We start from the raw sequence: 10402 nt of genomic DNA, 5'->3' as shown, positions 1-10402 counted from the left end.
ACTGAGCAAAGTGCCGTCCCCACACACTGCTCCCCAGGCACCTGTCATGGCCGCTCACTGCTCACTATGGGTGATGGGCTAAAAGCAGAGGACACATTTGACAATGTCAATTACTAAATGCTGTAATGTACAATAATACGCTATCGAAGAATCATTCCAGAATCGGTAACATCACACACCACTTAAATGCATGATGTTTTCATATGTAAATGAACCCACCAATTGTATTAATGGCTTATAAAAATGTGTTTGTGCAGACAGAAGGGCTTTGTTCTCACCTGGAAAGGTTCGCGAGCTGGCACTTCGGACACTATTTTGTTCTCTCGGCTCAGTAGCTGTGGAGGAGGCAATCTGCGATGCAGATGGACAGTGAAGGCAGATGGACAAATTAACCTTCATTTTTTACAACCATCCCATCGCAGATGCTGCTGGCCATGGCACAAGCAACACTACACAAATCATTGTGGAACACAGCCATTATGCAGTCAGTTACAGGCAAAGCTTAGGGAATTTCTTCAAGTGGTATGCAGTTTATTGTCTGAATCCAGAGCAGTGATCTGAATTTTACCCTAACATTACAACAACAACAAACAGTATAATGTATTTTTTCAATAATAAGAATTAATAAATACATAAACATTGTGACAACTGAAAATTACATTCAGATGAACTGAGACATAATGGCATGTGATTTTGAAGCCCTCTGTTTTCATTCCATGCATTTTTTAAGTGTCTTCATAGCTTTATCTTTTGTGTTCATGTGCAAGCCATAAGAAAACCATATGAATATATGATTTCCTCATACAATACACAAAACTGAAGCCTGAAACTAACCCCCCCCATCTCCTATAGTCCTAGACTGATAAATTATAAGATAAGATTGTCCTTCATTAGTCCCACAAGTGGGAAATGTATATGGTGCTATACTGTACTAAACTGTTAAAGACAATAGTAATGACAAATGTTCCACTGAATCATTGTTGGCTGTGTCTGCAACGGCGGGAAAGTGCAAGAAATGTCACCACATCTTCCTCTGCTGCATAAAGACTGTTCTGTCATTTCACTGTAATGATGTGCCCAGCTATTACATTTTTTTTTTTTATTTTAATGAAGGCCGGGTTTCCTGGCAACAGACTTCAGCTGTGACGTGAAAACGCAAAACAAAAAAAAACACTTGTAGAGACATGACCTTCGGGCAAGCAACCATACAAATTCATACTGCGTTTCAAAAAAGGAGACAAACCTGCCCAAGCCTGCATTCTATGATTCATATCATGACTGGCAGTACTCAGTATAAGGAAAGTATTTGTGGAATGCTCCTATTATGTAGTCATTGTTCCAGTTTTTTTTTTCCACGTAGTCACTGGGCTAAAGGTCCTGTTTGGGATTATTATTTATTATTCTGTTATGGAATTATCCTTCACTACTTCTAATGATTATCCCTTTCAGAAACACTGAACTGACATGCTTTTGTTGCCAAGGGGTCTTTTAACAAACACCCAACATGGGCTGACGAGTCATTTCACAGAAGTGAAGCTTTGCATAGATCATCCTCCTTAATGGTGTCAAAAGATGCAGCAAATACAGTCAACAGTATTGATTTTATTGAAATTTGCATTACAAACAATAAAATATGGCTTGTGCATTCACTGTTAGAGGCGTCAGAAAGGTGAAACGGGTAGAGTAAGATTACCTAAACCACAGTCACAATCCTGGAATTACAGAGAGAGGGATCTGACCACAGGGTCCAACAATAAAGTCAGCAGCATCTCAGCATCACATTCACTCTCATACAATCTCTTCAAAAAATACCCTATTTGTTTCTATTACAGCGCCATAAAATCCTCTGCTGTATCACTGTACTTGTACATGTAGGCTGCATAAGCAGGACGTCACCAAACGAGGAATAGAAAAGTCATATAAAAATAAAAGTTTTATAAAAACTCAACAGGGGAACAGTACAAACAGAGCAAATGATGTTGGCTCACATGCCCGGATTGTGTCGGATTTAGACAGTTTAAGACAGTCAGGTGGCGACCACAGGTTGGTGTTCAGGATACAGTCATGCCACAGTTTCAAAGAAGGCAACATGAAATTCACAACCATATAGATTCACAATTAGTCAGACTGAACAAAAGACACTTTAATTTTACACATCCGCTGCAAGTCCACAAGAAATGCACTGTAGGTTTCGTTCTCATTACATATTCATTAAAGTAAAATTAAAACAAAATCAACCTCAGCCCATGTGGGGATGCCAATATAATACAAATTAAATAAATAACAATATCTGGAAATATTAAAATATTTCATTATATACAAGCGTACATCTCTTCTGAGGCACATAATGCTTCCTTTCTTCTTTCAAGACACTTTTCAAGTATTCTAAACCCTCACTTTGGTAAAGATATAGAAAAAAATATGCACATTAAAATAATAATAATAGTAATAATAATAATAATATTGTGTACATCCAAGTGTCACTTTGGCCTGAGCAAACAAAAAGACATCCTGGCCCCAACTGAGCCTATAGAAACCAGATACATTCCAAAAAATAAGTTATTTGTGTATATATAGAAATTTCTATATGTGCGCGTGTATTTACATTGAACAAAACGACTTGTCAACTCATTTCAAGTCGTTCCAAAGTAGAAAGCTGCACCTAAAGCAAAACACAAGCACTTTCCTTCCAGCAGAGGAGAAGATACAATGGCTTGACCACATCTGACACAGCGTCTGACGAGTCAAAAAGAGACATGCTGGTAGGTTTCGAGTTACGATCATGCCTGCATTGTGTTTCAAAAAGCATCTTGCGAAATGAAAAAGGCCCGATGGAAAATATGTTCCCACTGGCTGAAGTAATTTACAGTGTAATCAGAGCACACAGGTTCGTGGAATTCAGAACTTCATCAGGTTTCTTCTTGATCATCCAGCAAGTTCCACCGCCACTTGTCTTTTCTTGTAAAGCCGATTCGTTTGGCAGGAATAATGTACTATCTTACAGCGATTGTCTACTTTCTTATCGGAATTCAAATTCACTCGAGACTGGATCAAGAAAATACACCCCCTTCCCCCTTCAACCAAAACCAGGCCAGATCAAGTATCTTCCTGTTGGCACCCTCTGCCAGTGGAGTGCACGGTGACAACTCACATGGAGACACCGGCACCTTCACAAGAAACAGAGACCCTCCTCAACAGGACCACGCCCTTTTTCCAGGAGGAGTCTAGTTTTCTCCATCTCTCGCCATAAAAAAAGGTAACAGGCGGGCGGTAGTTTCAGTCCTCTGTGTCAGGCTGGATGCCGAGCATGAGGTGAAGGTCCTCCGCGGAGTAGCCCAGAAGGTTCTGCAGGTCGCAGACGAAGCGGTACACGTAGCGCTTGCCTGACGTTTTGTGGATGATGTTCTTGTCGTAGTAGTAGCGTAGGCCTCGGCTGAGCTTCTCGTAGTTCATCTTGGGTTTGTTCTTGGCCCTGCCCAGCGCCGGGCGACCTGCACGGTGAAGGGGAGGAGCTCTGTCACTGGCTCCAGGCAGCAGCATCTAGTAACATCATAATCATCTGGCCGGTGTGTCTCACCTCGTCAGGGTCAGTGAGTTTAAATTCCCACCGTCGCACGTCCAGCTAATGATGGTCTGGCACGACTCGTCCGTCAGCAGCTCCAGCAGGAACTGCCACAGCTGAATGGGACCACTTCCTGTCATTATGAGAGAACAACAATGTTTTTTTAAATGCTGTAATTAAAAAAAAAATCCTTTTAGGACCGACGGGTGGAATCTGACCTGTGAACCCCGCCAAGACCGCGGCCGGGATGACGGGCCCGGCCCTGTTCAACACCGGCACCTTCCTCTCCTGCACGTATCTTTGAAGGAACAGGCTTTGCTTCCCGAGGCCAAGCGAGCCGATGCCATATTCATCCTCAAAGCTGTCTTGGGACGGGACCCCGCTGCATGTCGCAAGGGAGGACTGGCTGCCCCACGAGCGCAGCAGGGGTCCGGGGTCCTCCAAAACTTTCCACACTTTTCCAACGAGCTTTGGTCACGTGACGCATCTGCCAGGGAAATGGTATACAGTTACAAAATATGTGGAAGGGACAGCGTATTCATAATCCATAACGGCAAACTGCAAACGTACAGGGTTTTGAGGGGGTGCTGGTGGTCCTGGTGAAGTCCTGTGCGGTTTTGACGTAGCTGACGTTGACCGTGCGCAGCTGGCGGTTTTGGAAACATGGAGTACTCCTGATCGGCATCAGCAACGATGTCTTGTCTGTCTCGAACAGCTCCCTCAGAAGACTGCTGTCTGCTCTCAGGCACCTGCACGGCACACTGGCCATCGTCCAGGCTGAAGCCTTCAAACGCAACAAGACACTTTGGTCATCTTCACGGTGACCAATATAACAAACCAATGTGAATAGACAGACACTCACCAGCAGAGTTGCTGCTCATCCAGTTGGGGACCGACTGCGCTAAATGGTTGAGGCTTTTCGACTCCTTGATCTCATCACAATCTGATGTAAAGCAAAATGCATTTCGGTTCATTGCATGCCTCGGGGTGGAGATGTGCACATTTAACAGAAGGGGCAAGTTCTCGGGCGGTTCTACTTTCATCATCTGGTCCAGGTGTTCCCACAGAATATCACCCACAAAGTCCCGGCGCCAGTTCCAGGAAATTGTCCTTCCCCATGTCACAGAGTTCCTGGCCCGCTCATGTCGAACTTGAAGAAGCTTACGTTAGTGAGGCTGAACTCTGCCGAAGCCCACTGCAGCCACTTCAGAACGTGCTGCTTCGTCCACTTGCGAGGGTCTGCACATGGCACAGAAACGTCATTTTAGAGGATGTCTAGTTGCTAAACGGGCACAGTTATGGCGAAACATGACAGAACGTGACTCACTGCTGGAAATCCCGTAGATGTGCTGCACCTTGGCGAAGCCGCTGAAGCTGTCCTTCAGCGCCTGGCTCATGACCGCTTTGCTGCAGGGCGTCAGCAGAGGCACAGTGCAGGACCCCAGGTCTGGGGGAGAACATGAAAATGTCTTCATGGGGGCACATCTCACTCTCTAATGTTCCAGTGTAATTATGAGAAACCAGACCCTGGAATTTTCCTGGCAGGATACCTGATATTCTGGATCTCTTACCGTGTGAGACAAAGTCCAGGCCGGAGGGCACCTCCTGGAGAGATTGGTCATCATCCATGGACAGGGAATATCCAGAGAACAATGACATGGGGTCCTCAAACATGTCAAACGCCCTCTGACGCTGTAAAAGAAAATGAGGACGTTAGTAAAGTGATCCGGCAATAAAAACATAATTTTGGGTTATTGTTCCAAGTGCTGATGTAACAGCTTAACGTTGTAGTTTACGGCACATTTATTGGGATCATAAACAGGACAGTATAAAATCAGGGGGGGGGGGCGTGGGCTCTGTTTGTCACACATCTGCCATCAAGCGATGGGGGAAGGAACGCTGCGGGCACACCCTCGTACACATCAGCCATCGTTACTCAACGAGGCCATGACTGGCTGGGACCGTGTGGCCATATATGGCCTTCCTCTTCCGGTAGCTTTCCCAACGCCCCCAGCAGCCTGGCAGCCAATCAGCTGCGCCGAAGCCCGCAGGCGCGTGGGCGTGCGGCTCGCTTCAGAAGCGATTAAATATGATAAGACTCCCTTTCAAATATCATACCAGCAAAAAAAACAATAGAAATGGTAGTAAATGAACACGGCGGTTCAGCGATGCCAGTGTGCGCAGACTTTACACATTTCCCGTGATTTTTAAAGATTATTATTTCAGTAAAATGATTATTATAGTCAATTCAGAACACAAATCCTGAATATTTGGCTCGTTATTTGCATTACTGTGAATTCGCATGCAGCTGCAGATGACCTTACTTTTAATGTCGAGCGAAAGCTGTGCGACGGGGGCATCACCTGGTCCATGGTGCTGACAAACGAGGAAAGTGAGGCTCTGAAAATATTAAACACGGACAATAAAACGTACAGCACGGTGTAAAAAGTACATGAATATAAACGCGCCTGCTTTACGCTGACTTTTACACCAGAGTTATGACTCATGCGCTGCAGATTGACTCCACAACGTCATATTATCTTCAGTTTAAATGCATAGGCGTTGACCCAAATACATTCTACTTAAAATATGAGAAAAAATACCAACCTGTCGGATCCACAAATCTCTCCCTCAGCGGGAAATGCCTTTAATTCTATGTAGGGAGATCCTAACTATGCTTGTGTGTGTAGCGCAGCGGCCGCCGCCTTTACCGTGTGCGGACGCGCTGCGCGTTCTCGCGCCTTTTAGCGCGCCGCGCGCCGGTGGGCGGGGCCAGAGCGCCGGTTGCGTAATGCCTGACATCATTAAAGTCATCGAACAACGAAATGTACGAAATGAATGAGTTCGTCGGTTTTACAGTTGCAAGTTTGATTTTTGTTGGTCTTTTTTATTTTACGCATGCGTATGTCTGTCTGGAATGGAAACGTATGTTTTCTTGACATATGGCCTCGTAGAAATGGCTGGGTTTGTTCATTTTGTGGGTTGAGTAAGGGGGCCTACAGAAACTGCTCCAGTAAAGGAGCCCAACCTACATGTATAGTGTCTTCAGACAGCAGTGGATTTCTACTCTGACATCTTCTGCAACTACTGATTAGTCTGATCTTCTCAGACAGGCCACACCAGTAATGAATGAATTTTCAGCAGATAACAGCATGCACTTTGGGGGCATGTAACATGTGAGTGGCAATTATTCAGTGCAAATTTAAGCGGCTTTTGTGGCGCCCAGGTTGAGCTGTAAACGTCATGCTGGTGATACATTTGATAATGTGGCGTGATGGTTCTCTGACATTTATAAGGATGTGTGAGCCCCTGCTATCAGACTGATTGTGCCCTGTTCACACGTGCCTGTGTATTTCTTCAGTGGAAAACACAAATTCAAAATTTTTGTACCCAATTATTTCGGAAACATCATCAGTTTCATCACATTCACTAGTTCTCTATGTCAGTTCTGGGAAATTCAAATAGACTGTTACAGCCACAGTGCAAACTATGGTGAACCGGTGAAGAAAGGTAAAGAACATCCTCAAGCATTCATGAAAAACACCAAAGCAACCTAAAACCTCACAAATAAATTCACTGTAGAGTCAGAGATGTGTGTTCTGTTATACGCCAGCAGTCACTGTGGCGCTCGCTTAGTCAAACGAAAATCTTACTGACTGTTAGAAACATCGTATTATGTGTAAAGCTTCATGAACTTAGCCAGGTACAGTTATCTACCCTGCTGGTATATTCAGAAGATGCACTTGATATCATGTTGGCAGCTGTGTCCTCTTACATTAAGCACGTGGAATTTGTATCATGCTACCCTTATTTGCTTGGTTAATGCTGCGAATCAGAATAAAAAATAGAGCAAACCATTGGACTAAAGTTGTGTCTTGTTGGCTGTTGTAACTTTGCTTCTTCCACTGACTGCTTCATTGCTTAATGCATGTGTCATACACCAGGATGTAACCTGGCTTCTTACACTGGCTGGTACAGCATGTACGCTTCAGTGCTGTAACAATGATGTAAACAGGGCCAAAGCAATACCACAACTGCTACTAGCATCATGCGGCTAATGGTAGAGAGAGAAGGGTAGCATGATTGCATGAGACTGGATCTAAAAGCATGTCTGCCATGGTCAACACATGACCACTAACAGCCATGCAGCATGGGGTGTCTTGCTGAGGGACAAAGTGGTGGTTGCATGACCTTGAACATACAACTTTGCTAAGCCATCTGGCTCACTTACTTACATTTACATTTGCAGCACTTGGCACAAACTCTTATTCACAGCAACAAAAAATGATTAGACGACAAAAGCTTGACTTACTTCACGTGGGGGGCTGGGTTGAAATTTGTCTGTGTAGGTTTTTCATTTATGCTGAAGTGCAAATTTTGACCCCATGTCAGCTTGGAAAGACCATCCAGCTCCTTGAAAGCTTTCAACTGCTTCTTTTTAGTGTTTCGTAAGTTTATCTAACTTCTGCTTTTAAGGCACAGGCACATTTGAGTGTATGACAAAAGAAAATAGGTATTGAGTAATGCAGAAAGAACACTTTGCTCCTTGAAATTATGCAATAACTTAAAACACAAGATATCTAAAGCAACACACCTGGCAATGTCAAAATGTGTGAGCACAGCCTACACCCATCTGTAAAAACATTAAATCTACCAGCCTAATATTGTGCAGGTCTTCCACACTTGTGCCATTCAGGATGCTCTGATCCATCAAGGTCTCTGAAGGTCCTCCAGAGGCAGATCCTGCTGTCCTTCAAGTTGTGAGGTGGGACCTTCAGTGATCATACTTGTTGCTCCAGCACTCCCCACAGATGTTATGCCATCAGATGTTGATCTGGGGAATTTGAAAGACTGTCATGTTGCTCAGGGTACATCAGTCTGCTGGGAAGAGGCCAATGCTGTGACTATGATGGTGTGTGTGGGTGGTCTACAAACATTCTTGTGTACATAAATGCAGACCTCCTTTGATCAGAGCACCTTCTTCCAATGCTTTATGGTTCTTCTGTGGTAGACAAGTAAGATGGTAACTGGTACTACACTGAGAACACCCCCAGAAGACCACTCCTCTTTGTGATGCTCTGACCCTTAAACGTAACCAGCTCACTTACTATTGTACTTGCAGGTACCAATGTAATAAGATAATGATTGATATTCTTGTCACTCGTCCATGGTTTTAATAATGTGGCTGATCGGTGTATTTCAGTAGCATTAATGACATAAGTATGGTTTTTGTCTATTTCTCATGAAAACCTTGTTTGAGTGTTAGAATACTTGGCCAAGGATGAAGAAGTTTTTTCACACATTCCAGGATCGTAATAAATGACTTTTATTTTATTAAGTAAGAAATCACTTTCGCCTTAATGTATTTAATGAAAGCCTGCCAGGAGCATTTGACTTTTTCTTTTTTACACATCTCTCCTGTACAGGCGTAAACATGGTGGGTGATGGGTAGCACACTGTGTTGTGGTTCTCTCCCACAGTTGCCTAGCAACCTGCAGCATTTGCGTCCCTGTTGTGATGAAGAGCATAATGTAGGCTAAAGGGGAATTCTGCAATTACAGTGCAGACCACCTCACAAAGAGACCCACCTAACGATGTATTGAGCTGCCCATTGAATGACATGATAAGTCAGGTCACCTTTCACTGGGTCCCACAGTTATGGGATGATATTTCGTGCCATTTGAAATAATTGCATTAAATTGTGTTCAGCACACTTATATTAATATATGGGTTTAGGGAAATTAAATCAACATAATAATCTGAATAAGGACATAGGAAAGGACGTCAGTGAGTGAGTAACGATTGTATAAGACGGCTTCTACTGTACAATAAACAGCTAACGCATCAAAGTGACACACAGTTCATTAATCACTGTGTGGTGATGCCCAAGAATCAAGGAAGGCTGGCTGGTGATTCAGAAGAAAGAATTCCGTGAGAAATCTGGCCAATAAAAACATTCCTTTGTGATTGCAAGACACATTTTACAACCAAACAGCATTCAGAGCACAACAAAAACCCTGACCTGTGAAGTGTCACAATGTTCCTCTGTTCCTGTTCATACAAAGTTCAGTTTCTTTAAGCTTTACGGAAAGAGGACTTTTATGATTCCCAGTGTTGATGTGAACTATAATCAGTTCTTACACAAGCTATACAGTAATTTTATAGTTAACAATAAAAGCATAATGTTTTATCTTCAACGCCTAATTATTTGTTGTCAAAGTAGAGTTATTTAGCCAGTATAATTTTAAAAAGGCTATATTACTTTTGTATTTTTATCTTGGGTAACTATTGTCATTTTGCTTGCCAAATATGTTGGTGGACACCTTGTCCATAACTCAGTCACATAACTTGCCAAGTGGTCAAATGTTCAAAGGTGGATGATAAAAGGGGCAGAAGAGACTTTTGGAAAGCCCAAGCTCTGTTTGCCGCCTTCTTTTGAATGACTCATCAGTTCTTTTTTAAAGAAGCACACCAGGCATAGACAACTGGATCCAAGAGCAACAGAAATAGTGTTCAATGCAAAGCAGAAATGTGTTCCCGAGATGCAAGAGAAGCCCTGGCCCGTCCTCAGACTCCCCCGGAGAGAAAACACAGCGAGAAAAACCCTTCCCAACGGCGTCTCCCGTAGACAATCTGCTGCTCTGCTGGTGATTTCTTCCACAGATGATCACTGGACACAAAAATAGAACGAGTTTGCATAGTTTATGCTCCCCGGTGTCTTCTCTGCTCCGGCTGCATGATTGCTTTTCCACGTAGGACAACAGATGTTGCAGCAGCCTCAAACACGCACGACGGTGTCTTGAAAAAAATGTCTCTGCTTTTTGTTTTTCAACGTTTCAT

General features: G+C 43.5%; 1 pseudogene; it reads right to left on the bottom strand.

Moving 5' to 3' along the window:
* Positions 1-1582: 1582 nt before the first annotated feature.
* Positions 1583-6273, bottom strand: LOC114783587 (protein C-ets-2-like; annotated as a pseudogene).
* Positions 6274-10402: the final 4129 nt, after the last annotated feature.

This window comes from Denticeps clupeoides, unplaced genomic scaffold, assembly GCF_900700375.1.
Source record: "Denticeps clupeoides unplaced genomic scaffold, fDenClu1.1, whole genome shotgun sequence".
In the NCBI taxonomy this organism is placed as follows: Eukaryota; Metazoa; Chordata; class Actinopteri; order Clupeiformes; family Denticipitidae; genus Denticeps; species Denticeps clupeoides.
The sequence above is the reverse complement of the archived record's forward strand: the minus strand, read 5'-3'. Positions and strand labels throughout refer to the sequence as shown.